We start from the raw sequence: 15,446 nt of genomic DNA, 5'->3' as shown, positions 1-15,446 counted from the left end.
AGAGAAACCAACAATCCTTTTGCACCTTTTCTCTAGCTCAGTGGAGCAGTATCTGTTACTGTCACTGTCACTGGGCCACACACCACAATGCAGGCTAGCTTTGACAAGTCAACCCTTACAGATAAACAGCTCAATTAATTGCCAGCTGATCTGCAGAATCCAAAAAGCTACAGCTCTCTTGCCTCTCAGGCAATCAGAAAAGCTCCTCATGGACTGCTCCTAACAGCCTCTGGAATGCCAAACATAGCTCTAACCAATGACCTTTCTAAACACACTGGAGGAAAAAAAGCTTGGTTGAGCACCAAATTCCCTGTAAACAGCTGGGTACATCATGGTGCCACATGCAAGCCTTCAGCAAGGTTCCTCACTGAATACCTCTGGGTTTGTCTCAAGGTCTCACTGCAGGCCCTCTCACTGAGGGACCTCTAAAGGCAAAGTCTACCAGTCTCATCTGCAAGTACAAAACAGATCCTGTGTCGCTCTATTGGGAATAGCAAGAAGAACAACACAGACTCTCTTGGGAGTCAAACAGGAGAGTTTCTCCCCGATTTATTACCTCCGATCTTTTTTATAGACCGATATGTGAAAGTACAGAAAAGTAAAACTTTATTGGTTAGTGAACTAACACATCACCATCATTGGTCAGTGGGGTACACCACCCCTCAACCTTCTCTTGCAAGAAAACAAGAAACTGACAAACAGCACCTGCAAGGCTGTCTTCTATCTCTGAGGATTGTTTTAATTCCTCCTTATGATTTCCCAGGACACTTTCTCAGGCAAGACTGAGAAAGTTATGCGGCCTGCTATTCCACAGGCACTGTGCTCCCTGCTTCACAGTTAGCATCCATAATCCTGGGAGATTTAGGTCTCCCTAAATATTTCTGTTTATATTTTTGGGATACCTATAGGTGAGGCAAGTGGATGGATGTGTGTTTCATATTGCTGACTTGGCGTGAAGCTATTTAAAGCTTGTCATATGGCAATTCCCCTTTCCCCACTGTTGGAGGTTTTTTCACAAATGGGACAGGACTGCCGGATGACGTGTCACAAGCTTTTATTTCAGGCACCAGTCTCAGCTACAGATGCAGGGGATGGCACAAACCCACGTCTCCCACAAGCAGCACAAGATCTCTTTGTTACAGAACATTTTATAACTTTTTCAGCCAATAGCATATTGCTGAAGCTTACAAAAAATTGTTCTATCCAATCACTAGAAACACATGTACACCTTCTTCAAACAATGTTTGCTTTCTATTAACAATAGACAATACTCTATTATTAAGCTTAAAACTTTCTACTATTGTGGTAAGCATATTTTTCTGCAGTCTTAGGGTCTATCTTGGCCAAGCCTAAAAACTCAACTATTGTTTCATATTGTATTATTGTATCTTTACTTTCAGGCCTTGAAGCTTCAGCTAGCTCTAAGTTCTCTGCTTTTTCTTTTCTGAGGCTTATTTTCACAGCTTCTGAAAGTCTTCTTACCTTTACTTTTATGCTTAAATGTTGCCCCTGTTACCAATACTCTCTCCTGCAAAGGACACTTCTCTGTGCAGTAAGGGTGAGAAAACAGGGTGTGATTGTTTACTTGCTTGCAGGGAGTTATTTATATCCATAGAAAACAGTTATTAAAAGGGAGGAAGTTAATATGGCAGAGATATAAATAATTACCTGCTAGTACTAACTAGTAGTGTTGGTCTTCTCTTTCCTATCCTAAAGGAACTGAGGTTCCCCTTTCTAGTACTTTGTTCTCTTTCATTCTTTCTGTGATTCTTGAGGATGTTGAACAACAATTTGAGCTGTTACTTCTTCAAATACTTTTTTCCTTTTCTGCCATAGAGCTACTAAATATAGTGAAGTATTTCCTCTCAAAACACCTGGCATTCTTTCCCTTCAACATTTTTTTTTTCTGAAAATGGAAATTTATTCCAAATCACCTATTTGCAGACTCTTCCTCATTCTCTCTTTGAGCAGAAAAAAAAATACTTTACTTATCAGAGGAAAGAGGAGTATCTGAGAACCTCCTCTTTGGTTTCAGATTCTCATGTAACACCATTAACACAGAAGTGTCATGCTTTCTCAAGAGATATATTGTTAATCTAAGCAAAATTTTAGTATTTCTTGACTTCTCCTCAGTTCCTCAAGCCTCAGGTATACACAAAAATACAACTACTTTCTCATCAATGCTTTTAGACTATCATCCTTAAATTCATCCAGTGTGTTAATCAGATTAAAGAGGCAGTCATGTTAAAGGGAAATTCATGCTTCTTTATGTCCTGGTCCTCTTAAACATTACTTCCTTTTGGAGAGAAGCTGGTGGGACCAGAAACGTGTTTCTGTTGCTGCTGTAACCAGGGACAAGTTCTGTTTAATAGATTTATTGACCATGAGCACACTTCACTGTAGCCTATGAACACTGGGAACAAGGAGCTTAGCACTGAGAGCAAAATTATCTCAAGCATATTCTCCAGAGTGAAACTTTTCAAGGTCATGCTACAAGAAACTTAATTTCCATAGAAGACAAGACTAATGGAAGTTCTTAAAGGAGGAGTAGTCATAAATTCTCCCTTTAAATTTTGCAGCAAATAATTCAATTTCTAGCAAAAACTGTGCATGTGGGGCTTTGCGTTTCTCTCTTGCAGTTAAGTGTACTTGAAGTGCTGATATATGAGATGCTTGTGGGAGTGTTCTCTCTTGGATAACAAAAAAGGGATGGGTGCAGAAGGGACAAACTTGTAAATTCACCGACAGAAACATACTCCTTGTCAACCAAGTACAAAACAGTAGCTTTGTGGCCTTCTGGGCTTTACCAAACTTTGTTGACTCTGCAGTTTTGTTTAGAGGAAAAAACACTTTTAGAAAAATATGAGCTCTATAATGAAAGCAAATCAACTTTTTTTTTTTAATGGAAAAGCTATTGGAACTTATGCTCTGTAGTATTGAGAGGCCTGAGCCGTGGGCTGCTGATGATTTTAGCACAGCCAGCTGTGTTCTGTTCCTTCCTCAAAACTGAGCTTCTGTGCCTCTCTTCACTCTGTGAAAGCCCTCTAGGTAGATAACTACAAATGGCTTCTACGTGTCTCCAGTAGAAAGTACATGGAAACCCTGCCTTTCAGATTCCTTAGATAATCCTTTATTCTATCGGCTAGTTTCTCCAGAAGATTTGAGCAGCCTAGTTTATTGGAAGGTGTCCCTGCCCATGGCAGGGGGTGGAACTCAATGATCTGTAAGGTCCCTTCCAACCCAAACTGTTCCATGAGTGTAAGATAAGAAGCCAAAATGTTCTGGCCTACGATCAAATGGGGAAAGAAATGCAGTTGCTTCAGCTGGACTTAAAAGAAAAATGGACTGAATTGAGGCTAATATGTACAAGTAAATCTATGTGCAACTACACCCATTGGAGCTTCAGCTTTTTTCTGGATGACAGACTAGAAAGTTGTCTAAAGGAGACCAAAAGTTTTAAGTCAGCCTGTTGTTAGGGACAATAAATGAGTTTAGCAGAAAGTTCTTTGAGGGACTCCAGCAGCATGGGCTGCTTTCTATTTTAACTGGTCATTTTGTGGCAGGAAAACTAAGGAAAGCATTTTTCTTTTTTCATACTCTAAAAGTGCATGTTCTCATTCCTGAGTGAATGAAGCACTTTCTTCTATATGGGACTCTACTGTCCCATGTTGACTAGCCATGTGCTTCTGTAAAACATTCCTGCTGGTCTGAATAAAACCTCACTCCTGGTCCTTACATAATTTTGTTATTCAAAGGAGTTTCTAAGCAAGGAAGAGAAGGTTTGTCCATGTTGCCTTTGTTGGCAAGTTTTGATGTCACTCAGTTCTCTCATAAAACTATTTCCAGGCTCATGAGGTTTGATGTGTCTTTGAAAGGTCTTGTGCTTATCCATATGTGATAATATACAAATTAGAGTTGGTTGAAAATTTTGGTAAAGGGACAATTTTTCTGCTGAAAATACCAATTTGTTAAAATTAGAAAGAGTCCTGGAATGTGTTGGTTTCAGCAGAAGTGGGGAAGGAGACCAGACAGGTTCTAATGAAAACCTGCCTAGCTTTGGACTCTGCTAACAGGGAGCATGCCTAGAAGAGAATTTGGCCATATCTGATTTTCTTTTTTCTACCCCAGAATTAAATATTTTCAGAACTTTGATGCCCTCAACCAAAGAAAAATCCCACCTATCGCATGGATATACTGAGGATATCTTTTTTCAGCTGTCTCTTCTGGACTGCACCCAGAAATGCCCAATAGCTCCATCGCACATAACATGAAGTTGTCCTCCTGGGTCCTATTAAAAATAACAAGTCAATATTTCTATAACACCTATTGTATTTTAATTTAAAATTTCAGTTACAAATAGAGTCACCTTCATATACAGAATTCATCACAAACAGAACTGGATCAACAGCTAAAACCAATGCTGTTCAAACCACAGCATGAGCCACACAGCCTACAAAAAAATCTCCCACTTGAAACCAGCTTTTTGGATCCAGTGAGCCAAGCTGTTGTATGTTATTTATAAAGCATTCACAGCTCCTGTTAGTAAGGAGCACTTCACATTTCCAAACATTTGACAGCCTAACTTAATTGCTATTCTTTGAAGAGCACTAAGATCTGAATTTTGCTTTTTCTAGGAGTTTATCTGTCAGTACTTCAGAACTGACAATTTGCATTCATGCATCCCTTAAAATCCCCTGCAGCACTGATCTTACTGAAACCTTTTATTCAATGCCCTGCCTTTCCTGGGATTTAAGCTCCTTCATTCCATTGAGTGCCTATATCTTCAACTCATGTCTGTGCTTCTGTGTTTCTCTTGTTTTTATCTCTGTATATCTTGCAATCTTCCATTCTGATTCTATAGCTGATCTAGAATTTCTAGAAGAGACATAATCAGTTCTTTAAACAGTGAAATAAACAGTCCATCATCATGACTTCAATGTTGAGGATTCTGATACTTTTATCACCAACCTTGATTGTAACACAAAAGTCAGTAGGTTTTGGCATGTGATTTAGGACATGCCTCCAAGGGAACAGAAAATTCCAACCACCATTCAAAATGCAAAGAAACATTATTTAACTTGAGTACTATGAGTTCCCTCATTAAATAATGTTTCTTGGGCTCAGTAACAGAAAAAGGAAAAAACAAATGCATATAATGATACTGTGCGAATACATCCACTAAGTTAATGCCAACTTGATCATCAGAGAGACACATGAAACCCTTCTCTTCTTGAATTTACTACCATATGGAGAACACAAGTCTATGAGCAATTGTAACATTAACACCAGGGAATATCTTTTTGTTTTGCTGGTTTCTGTAAGAACAGAGGAGTTTTTTCCACAAAAGCATAACCAAATTCCCACAATAGCACCATAGCAATGTCAGGCTACAGTATTTTTTTTCAGTACAGAAACAATATTAGCCTTTGGAGACAGATGTTAATGTATATTAATTGCTCAGATTATTACAAAATTGAGCTTCTAGAATAAGATGTATTGAATTTCTTACAGAAATAATGGAAAAAATTATCAATAATTCAAAAAATGAAAATAAAACTTACTCGTGCTGTGGCTCTGTGCCCTGTGATTAGGTGACTGTGCCTAACACAAAGTACTCCCAGATCCAAGTTCTTCCTTAGGAGCTTTCCTAACATCTCTCTCCTGAAAAGACTCCTTGGTGCCAAACAATCTAAAGGACCTCCAAGTGAAGTGTTTTCATCTTGGGGATTTTAATTTCTCTCAACAAATGTCTGTTTTAACCAAATGAGAAGAAGCACAGTTTCTCTGACATGTCACATCCCCTGTCCATGTTAGCTGGAAATCACCAACTGGCTCAAAAGTTTTCAGTAAGGCTCTTTCACACAGACATGCTCAGAGAGTGTGGTTGCAGAAACCTCATTTTCTTAGGAAGAGAGATTAAAAATTAAAAATTAATAACTACCCCCATATATTTTTAGAACAGCCAAGAAACTGGAACTTTACAGAACCCTAATGACAACTTTCTTTAATATCAGTGTGCCTTCATTAGCAACTTCAGCCATCCCACCATCTCATCCAGGTGAACATCCAACCGTAAGCAGTAAGAGGAACATCCCACTTCAATGAACAAAGAGCTCTTGAGTTTCTTCCCTTCAGTACTGCTCATTTTTTGGTACCTGAAATTTGTCATCAGAGACATCTGCTTAGTACCTCTCAGTAGTACACAGATGAAAAGTAGCCACTGTAGTTCAAACTTCAAAACTTTGTCAGTGACATTTCTATATAAAATTCAAAATAATGTTATGCTGGCAAGAAACACCCTAAATAATAATAATAAAAATAATAGAAATAATAAAAATAATAAAAATAGTAATAAAATAATAATAATCAATAATAATAATCAATAATAATAATAATAATAGAAATAAAAATAAAAATAAAAATAAAAATAAAAATAAAAATAAAAATAAAAATAAGAAGAAGAAGAAGAAGAAGAAGAAGAAGAAGAAGAAGAGGAAGAAGAAGAAGAAGAAGAAGAAGAAGAAGAAGAAGAAGAAGAAGAAGGAGAACAAGGAGAACAAGGAGAACAAGGAGAACAAGGAGAACAAGGAGAACAAGGAGAACAAGGAGCATTACTCTTATCAAAGCACACCATGTCCACAATAAGCTGTGACATCAAGGTCAAAGCCAGAATCTCAAAAGCAGCCATGTGCTTATAATTACTCTAAACTTTAGTTGTTGCTTATGTTGGTCATATTACAATCACATCATTGGAAAAAGCAAAACATCTGTTTGCATTCTAGAGATAATTGTGGAAAGGACAGAAACAGGAATTTGACAGTCCCTTTGAGATAAACAGTTATAAATAGTGGGTTATACGCTCCATTTCCAGATAAAAACAGGAGCTGGAGAACACTGTGCTAACTTACTTCAGTTCACTGAAGAGCTGCTACACTCAAAGAATCAAAATATATGCAGGCAAGTGCCCCATTAAAAAGAACCACTAGATCCTTACATTTTTTGCGTTTTACAGCTCTCTACATCAGCAACAGTTGCACACCAAATAAAAATGGAATATCAGCCAGAATGGTGGCTCTGATTTTCTGCAATTTCATTAATGGAACACGATTAGCATTTCTTACACGGAGTTGAAGAAAGTAAAAAAACCTGAGAAAGCAAAGTTTGGGGAGGAACAATAATAGGAAAAAATTGCAACTTTTAATTTGTCCAAATAATTTTAATTCACATGTTTATGTATTACTCACAGTGACACAGACATTGGTGCACAGAATCTTTTCTAAAGGAAAAAATCCTCTGCTGGCTAGCTCCCCCCCTTTTATAAACATATTTTTGATCTTTTGTACTTTCCTCCCAAAGTTTTAAGTCTGTGATGTTATTGATGTTGTTCATATTTTTGTAAGGATCATGCACTTTTAATTATTCAGCAGTAATTGTTCAGTTGAGTTATTTTGAGCAAGCTGCCAGGAACAGGTACCTGTGCGCGTGCATGCACATGTGCTTCTCTTTGAGGGAGCTGTGGGAGTCAGTCTGGAGGAGGAGAGGGGTAACAAAGTAAATGTAGGGCATATTTTCATATAAAACTGAGCCCACACTGCAGATCTCTGATCGGGGGAAAAAAAAAAGAAAAAGAAGAAAAAATAAAACTTTGCCTCATTCCATTCCAGTCTTGGCCAACTGTATTAGCACTGGTTGCAGCCCCATTAGACCATTTGCAACTCCTGAAGGTCCCAAAAGTTTCTCATTTCCTGCTGATCTAGATTCCTGTCATTACAGGGAGCTGATGAAACATACGAGGACTCCAGCAAGTGCCAGAAGCAACACGAATTGTACAGCAGAAATGTGTGTCCAGAAGAGAAGAAGGGAAGGTGACAGAGGGGCACCAAGATCTTTTGGCACTGGTAAAGCAGTATGCCAGCTCTTGGGAAACCATACCCTAGGGAATACATTTTCCTTATCTGTACCACACAATTCCCAGAGACAAACAGTGTCCCATAGGAATAATTCAGAACCACAGCCATTACCCCCTCTGAATCACCATTTGGAGGAGCTGTTTCCCCAGAAATCTCAAGGCAGTTTATGTCTACCCAAACCCTGCACTTATGAAATGTTTTGCAGTCAAACCAGGTGGTCTGCAGTACTTGCCAGATGATTTGCAATGTTACTTTGCAATTATTGTGCATAATTTCACATGAAATTTAACAAGCAATTTTGATCCACTGAGAAAACAACAGTGGGACAGTGTTTCAAGGTGCTTAATGTGCACCCATCTGAAGACCATCCACTCTTTTTCCACTGGGGTAGGTTTCTGCTGGTGTCAAAAATTGAACCGATTATCCAAGTGTAACTCCAAGTTTAACTATCCAAGGACACCTACAGCTGGCAGGAGCAAGCTGAATGCTGGAGGTGCACAAGGGGAGCAGAACTGGTGCTGGCTTGTTAGCAGTGAGCTACCTGGTGGATCAGCTCACATCATCCCATAGAAGATTATGGGATACAAATGCTGGTCTAACTTTTGAACAAGAGCAAGGTCTAGCAACTCATTTATCAAGTGGCTAAACCAACACAAAGTGACCTGCAACAGCTCAAGTTCTCACTTAAGCTTTTGCAGTGTTACACAGCAAGAAAATGGCAGTCCTGAGAACACAAGAGTCCCTATCCTGGGCCTCCCTCTTGCCTTGGATTTGCCTCCATTCCCAGCCAGTCTGTGGTCTCTCCAGTGTCTGAGCGCAGCCATTCCAGCTGTGCTGATTCCAGGGGTGATGTGACATCTGTTTGCTAAGAGCTAGACTGGGACCAACAGCTCCTTTTGTACCTTCCCACAGCCATCACTGCTTCTTCTTCACTATTGACTTGGACAAGATTCAAATTAGTTGCCTATGGGTGAAAGGTTTCTTGTCCCATCATGAATTCCATGCTCCTGCTTTTCTCTAGTTCCCAGCTGTCATGTCCTACCCTCTTCCTCCAAGTGGCTCTCTGAGCTTCTTGACCATTTTCAGCTGTCCCCTTTGTGCTGTGTATCCAGCTTTCTGATCTCCACAACCTGTTTTTCTTCTTTATACCTCCTGCTTAAATCAGATTCTCTTTGTTCTTGAACTACACTGCTTTTGTATTGCTTTTCTCCATTTCAGCATCACTGGCACCAGTCTCAGCTTCCACCACAAACCACCACAAACCAACTTGATCCCAAGTTCTCCTCTCTCCTTCTTTCACCATATTCACTGTTAGCCAGTTGTCATGCTCCCTCACTTCTCAGTCCAAGGGAACTCAGGTCCCCCCCTAAGCTGCTGGCTTTTTTAGCTGAAAAATTAATCCGACCAGGCAACAGCAGCTGAAAAGACAAAAATTAGCAGTCCCTGCATGAGAAATGGAAAAGATAGGAAAAGGGGGTTGGACTGCAGTGAGCAGGGTGTAACTGAGGGGGAAAATACTATGGATCCGGGACACACTCGGGTTTCCTGCCTGCAACCCGCGCTGCGACATCGCCTCGGGCTGACACCAGGTGGCTTCTGTGGCTCACATAATAGTGACAAGTGATAGCCAGCCAGGTGGACACAGCATTCCAGCCCACAGTGGAGCCGTTCCAGTAGACACTATATGGATGTAGGCTTCAGAAATATATCAATCACATAAGTAAGACTCCACCTGCAATTAAATGATTTAAATGTGTAGGTTTGCCGAGTAACGTCACTGCCATAAATAACTCACCAGCAATACAGGTTGTATTTTTCTTTCAAGAGGCAAAACATGAGAGTTATACCCTAATACCTGACATTTGGATGTGATTTAAGCAAGCACATAGCTGAGTTTAGAAATTAACCCAAGCCAGGCACATGCTGCTTTTTCTGGACTGAGGACCACACAGCAAATAGCTGGGCTCTAACACAGATGATCTCCAACACCCCAAGGCTCTTACACAGCCACAGGAATTGCATGTTCATGGAGAAGCTGCTTCTCAAGCCCTCAGCTCTTGCTAAGTGAGATTCCCTGTTCTGTTGGGCATTTTAGAGGTGAAGTATTTCACAGACCTAAACTGGAAAACTATCCAAGTGAGAAGGTTTCCAAGACTAGCATTGATTCTCAAGTAAACTCCCTCACCCCTTCACTCACTTTGTTTTGAAACCATAATTTCAACCTCCACTAAAACTCCAATAACTCTACTAAAATAATACAAATTCTAGATTTAATTATGCAAAAATAATTCCCTTTTCTAACACAGTTATAAAATTCCGTAAGAACCTTGAACTTATTCCCTTAAAAGAAACTTTCTACAAGTGTTATTGGTGATTATCTTGGTAATTTTAGAAAGAGACAAGGTCACCTCCTGGAGCACCTGCTGTTCCCTCACCTTGTATGGTTTTGGAAAGTCAGGTTCTTTCTAGCAGAACTGACTCCAGGAGGAGTCAGGACTGGAGAAGAGACTCCAGTCTCTCTTGGACAGAAAGCTCCCCCAAGTTTCTACATGAGTTGTGTGATCTTTGTGGCAGGGGAAGGACAGAAGGGACAGAGAACATCCAGCTCCTCCAGGCTACACAAATACCAGCCATTAACTGGAAAGTTTGAATTTATTAGGAAAATAATCATAATCATCAGCATCAGATCAGCTGCACTTAAGTTACCTCCAAACCCACAGATAAAACATGGGAAGCTTTTTAGAAATAAATTACAGGTTGTTCTAATTATAAAATTAAGTGTATTTTAGATTAGTAGTATATTTTTTAACAATGTTTCACTGTAATGATATATAATCTTATAAGGCATGTTCTTTCCAAAACAGAAACTCATTATTTAAATGAATACATCATGTAGTTACTGGGATAATTAGTAGCAAAAATATTCTTGAGACAAAACGCTTGCCAAGAGCTGCAAGCTGTTCAAATGTTTCCTTTCTAGCAGCCTCAAAGACAAATAACTTTTAAGAGCACTCAGTTTATGTATTCTTTCATGTAAGTTAGGAATCCTTAAAAAAAATGTTGCTGTTGGTATTACCAACATTTCCTCAAATTTTATAATACTGAAAGAGTTTACAGATTTTTAATTTTATCTTAATGCTCTTAATATTTCAGAATAAAAAAGTGCACATAAAGGTCCTTTGTTGGGGATAAAAGCAACACAGATGATGAAACAAATGCATTTTAGCAAGATTAGTAGTCTCCAATATGCTTAAATCATGACTATTCATATATTTAAATCTACACAAATCACATCTGTTTAGTCCTTAGGAATAAAGCATGCTATAAGCATAGTCCTTGAAAGAGGCCCTATCTTTTTGATTGGAGAAATTTCATGAATCAAAAAATCCTTTCAAAAATAAGTATATGATGTTGGGGGGGAAGGAAGCAAGTATTAATGAGACTATAGATTTTATGCTAAATAGAAGCATTAGGGTTCATTCCTAGAATTACCATATATTTTTCTGGGCAGTTCCTTACTGCAGCCACTGATAATGGGTTTATTCCCAAAATGCAGTCAGGTCATAGTTTATCTCAAACAAACAGAGTAATTTCAACACTCTTCATTTCTTTAGGAAATATGCTAATTTTATAATAAAAGTAAGGACTTTTGGCTCAGCTGGCCAGTAAATCTTGCTCTGGTCTCAGTGAGAGCAAAACTGGAACTTTTCTACACCTAAGATGACAAATTATCTTTCTGTTATGCAGCATTCAGAACAGTACTTGAGGTCTTGCTAAGCTTGACAGATACCATAAGCAGCTCAAAGGAAACAGTAACAGCTGGATTAATATATTAACCACAGCTTTCCCAGGGTAAATGGAAGCCTTAATTGCTTCCTTGCATGTAATGAAAAACATTTTACTAAGTTTGTACTCATTTCACATTGATGACTATAAATCAATTCAAATTAGCAATGTTATACATTTATCTAACAAATTACTTGTTTTGGCTCTTTACATGAGCAAAACAAATTTACAAGAGCAAATTGTGTCTGATCACAGCTGGACATCTGGTAAAAACGGCAGTGTCTGAAGCTGGAACAGTGTAAAGCAGATCAATCAGCAATCAGAAATGCCAGGAGCATAGAGGATTTGCCCTCAGAAATACCAAATATACACATACATCCTTAAAAACAAAGATCATTTGGAGAACAAAGAGCCTTCTTTGGGAACTACAGTGGATATAGTGGCTGATTCTTTGAGGAATTGGCTTTTCCATTGCCTTCAGGAGATAACTCATGGAACAGGTTTTGAGCCCAGGAGCTCAGGTACTGATTCCAGGCTGATTCAATGGGCAGTTTCAGATTTTTCTTACACCAAAGATCATGTGAAAATGTAGGTACTTACACAGCAAAATGATAGATAAAACACTTCCACCCACTGGGCCTCTCCAGGAAGTTGTAGACCTGTCCCTGTGTGCTGGTTTTGGTCAGATACTGGCTCAGGAAGCACTTTGTGGTTCGGGCCCTGCCAGCTCCACTGTCCAAGCAGACTGCAGGCTTTGTGCCTTCCCCAGAGCTCTGGGGAATCCTGGATCCTTTATCCCCGGGGGGTTCTGTTTTCAGTGCCACAGGAGAATACTGCATGGTGCTGAGGTTCTTCCTGACTTCCAACAATGCTGCAGATTTGCTATTTCCACTCAGAGTGCTCAGCTGGAGAGTGGAGCCTTGATCCTCCCCATGGTGGTTACACGCCGGGTACGCAGCAGTTTCTCCACCACCATAGGACATCCCACAACAACACACAAGTATTGCTGCCTCCGATCAATATTAAAATCATGAAGGAGGGATTAGATGTCTTCCCTGCACAGGGCTCTCCAGCAGCTGATAAGATGACTTCATGCTGCTATCATGGAGCTCCTCTGTGACACAAATGTGACCTGCCAGTCTGTCACCTGTTGTCACTCACAGCCTCTGAAATTATATCAGAAAAAACTATGAGAGAGTGACACCAGAAGAACAGGAGTCTGTGAAAAGAAAGAGGTTGAGACTTCTGGAGGAAGGGAAGAAAATAAAGTTTCAAAATTACATTGTTAAGAAGGAAGCCTAGAACTATTTAAATGGTGCAACACTTGTGCAGCAGCAGAGACTTGAGAGCTGATCCTACCAGATCACTTTAAACCGAGCAGTTCTTGAAGTGCCCTGATTAGAGATGAAGTGTTTCCCAAAACACACCTGAATGAGGCTTTGAACTTCAACACCTACACTTCAGGAAAACTTACCTAGAGCATTACAGGAAGATTTTAAGACTTAAATAAATTACTTCAGTCACCTCATGGGACCCGGTCTTGCAGTATACAGTACTGTGGAACAATTTTTCTCAGGTGTAAAAAGGAGGATGCTATTAATGATAACTGATACTGGGAGGTTAATATTGCTACAAGGGAAAAGATCAAAAATTCCTGGCCTGAACCTCAATTTTCTACAAGCCCTTCTATGTTTGCAGCTAATATTGCTACTCTCAAACAAGTACATAGACAAAACAGAAAAGACAATAGGATTGTTCTAGATCAATACATATTTCATGGACCAGAATTAAATTGTCGCTAATATAGAGCAGCAATTTCTTAGCAGCAATATTAAGAGTTTTGTAAGACTAAGAGTGGATGTCTTTTTTTCTACTGCCTTATTTCTTACATACCACATTCAGTAACTTTAGCCTCAGCAGAATATTTTAGAGAGACCATTTCAGCCTTCATCCCCTGCTTTTTAAAATTAAGCCTATTTTTGCTGTTGCTTAAAGCTCCTCATGTGTAGTGAATGAACTTCCATTGCAGTACATTAAACAGAGTCCTCCAAGTTATTTCACAAAATATTTATATGTATACATTTTAACATGACTTTTTACACTGAAATAATTTCTTAACACCCATCATGGAAAGGTGAGCATCAGTTCACATTTCCACATCAGTCCTAGGGCAAAGAGAGAAATACATCCCTTCCCTCGGCAATTCTCTTAATGAACAGCTGGAGGGTGCAAACATTAAAGCACAAAGCCCTTCATCCAAGCTAGCCTGCAGCAGATCCCTGAGAAGCACCTCTAAGAGTATTCTTTCACTTTGGGGTGCTGAGGCTGCCTGGACAAGGCTGGCTATGCAGAGCTGCAAACACAGCTCCCTAGAACGCCTTTCCTGTGCTGCTGCATCCACACACGGCATCCCACAGACACAGCACAGAAAAACCCGAAACCAGCTGGCAAACAACACCTACCTTCTCCGGGTGTATCCCTCTCCTGGCGGCTGCTGCACACCGTAGAGTACCCTGGAGAGATGCAGGAGAGGAGCTGCTGCCCGGCTCTGCCCACAGCTCCCCAAGTCCCACCATGAGCAAGGCAGGGGCCCTCCCTTTGGGCTACCTTATATGGCTGCCCTTGCAAAAGGCGCTGCAAGAATCAGGAACAGTTCGGATGATTTCAGAGAGAAGTTAGGCCTGTCTCTTCCTACTGTCAAAACCAGCAATCACAAGCAACAGCTTAACTTCCCTCACAGTCTTTTTCTTATCTGCAGACGCCTCATTGCACTGCGTTAAAAGCAGCCTTTCCTTACTGCACATCTTTAAACACTGAATTAGGTGATGTCTGTGGCAAGATGGAGGCTCTGCATCCTCCCTTCTTACTAGGAAAGTCTAAACAGCGGCTTCAGTCGCTCAGGGGGTTTTCCACCAGTTTTGACAAAGCCAAAAGCAGTCCTTCATTGTTCCATCAAGTAATGGAAAATCAGGGTTCTTTCATGTTGTTGCCTTTCTGAGGTCCAAGTCATTTTTTGTATTAATTTGGGAGGAAGAGAATCCCAAACATAACCATTCCAGCATCAAACTCCCCATTTTATTGTTGACCTCTCTAATCAGGAAAAAGAAAGTGAATACTGCTCTTTCTCTCATTTCCTCCCTCTTGTAACAGAAAGCAGACTGTTGTATGCAACACCAGCATTCCAAACTTAAGCTTCCCACTTTTCCAGAGCCAGGAGTTTGAGAATGGAACAAAGGTACTCCTTTCACCCTATGGTTATTGTCAGAGGGGAAATGCTTCCATGGGACATAGTCTTTACTTTTTATCATAATTGTTCATGGGCAAAGGCATCTCTTTCCTTGGAAAGATTATTCCAGAAAGTTGTTTCTTAGTTTCCCAGTTATATTTCCATAACACTGCAAAAACTTCAAAACAAAACAAAAACCCAAACCCAAACCATTTTAGTTCCTTTCTTTTTCCCTGATACATGGTACATGTAGTCTGATCTAAAAGCCAACCCATCCAGAACATTTTCCTTGGATGCTGTGTTGCTCAGTTTACCCTGTGCACAGAATTGAATACATTATTCCACATACTATGGCAGGTCATTGAGAACTGATACCTGACTGGAGCCACAAAAATCCTTCTCCAGGTTTTTGCTTCTTCCTGAAATGCTTGCTGCATCAATTAATACTTTTATACTCTGCTCTATTAACTTTTCCAGACAGTAACTTGCTAAATGAAAAAATTGTTGTGTGTCCTCACCTCTAA

The 15,446-nt window shown here is 39.8% G+C and overlaps 1 pseudogene; it reads right to left on the bottom strand.

Annotated features, from left to right (window-relative positions):
* Positions 1-12,679, bottom strand: part of LOC131572588 (potassium voltage-gated channel subfamily KQT member 1-like) — a 459,238-nt pseudogene extending 446,559 nt beyond the window's left edge.
* Positions 12,680-15,446: the final 2,767 nt, after the last annotated feature.

The sequence above is a fragment of the Poecile atricapillus genome, chromosome Z (assembly GCF_030490865.1).
Source record: "Poecile atricapillus isolate bPoeAtr1 chromosome Z, bPoeAtr1.hap1, whole genome shotgun sequence".
In the NCBI taxonomy this organism is placed as follows: domain Eukaryota; kingdom Metazoa; phylum Chordata; class Aves; order Passeriformes; family Paridae; genus Poecile; species Poecile atricapillus.
Note: the sequence above shows the minus strand (reverse complement) of the source record. Positions and strands in the feature narration are given on the sequence as shown.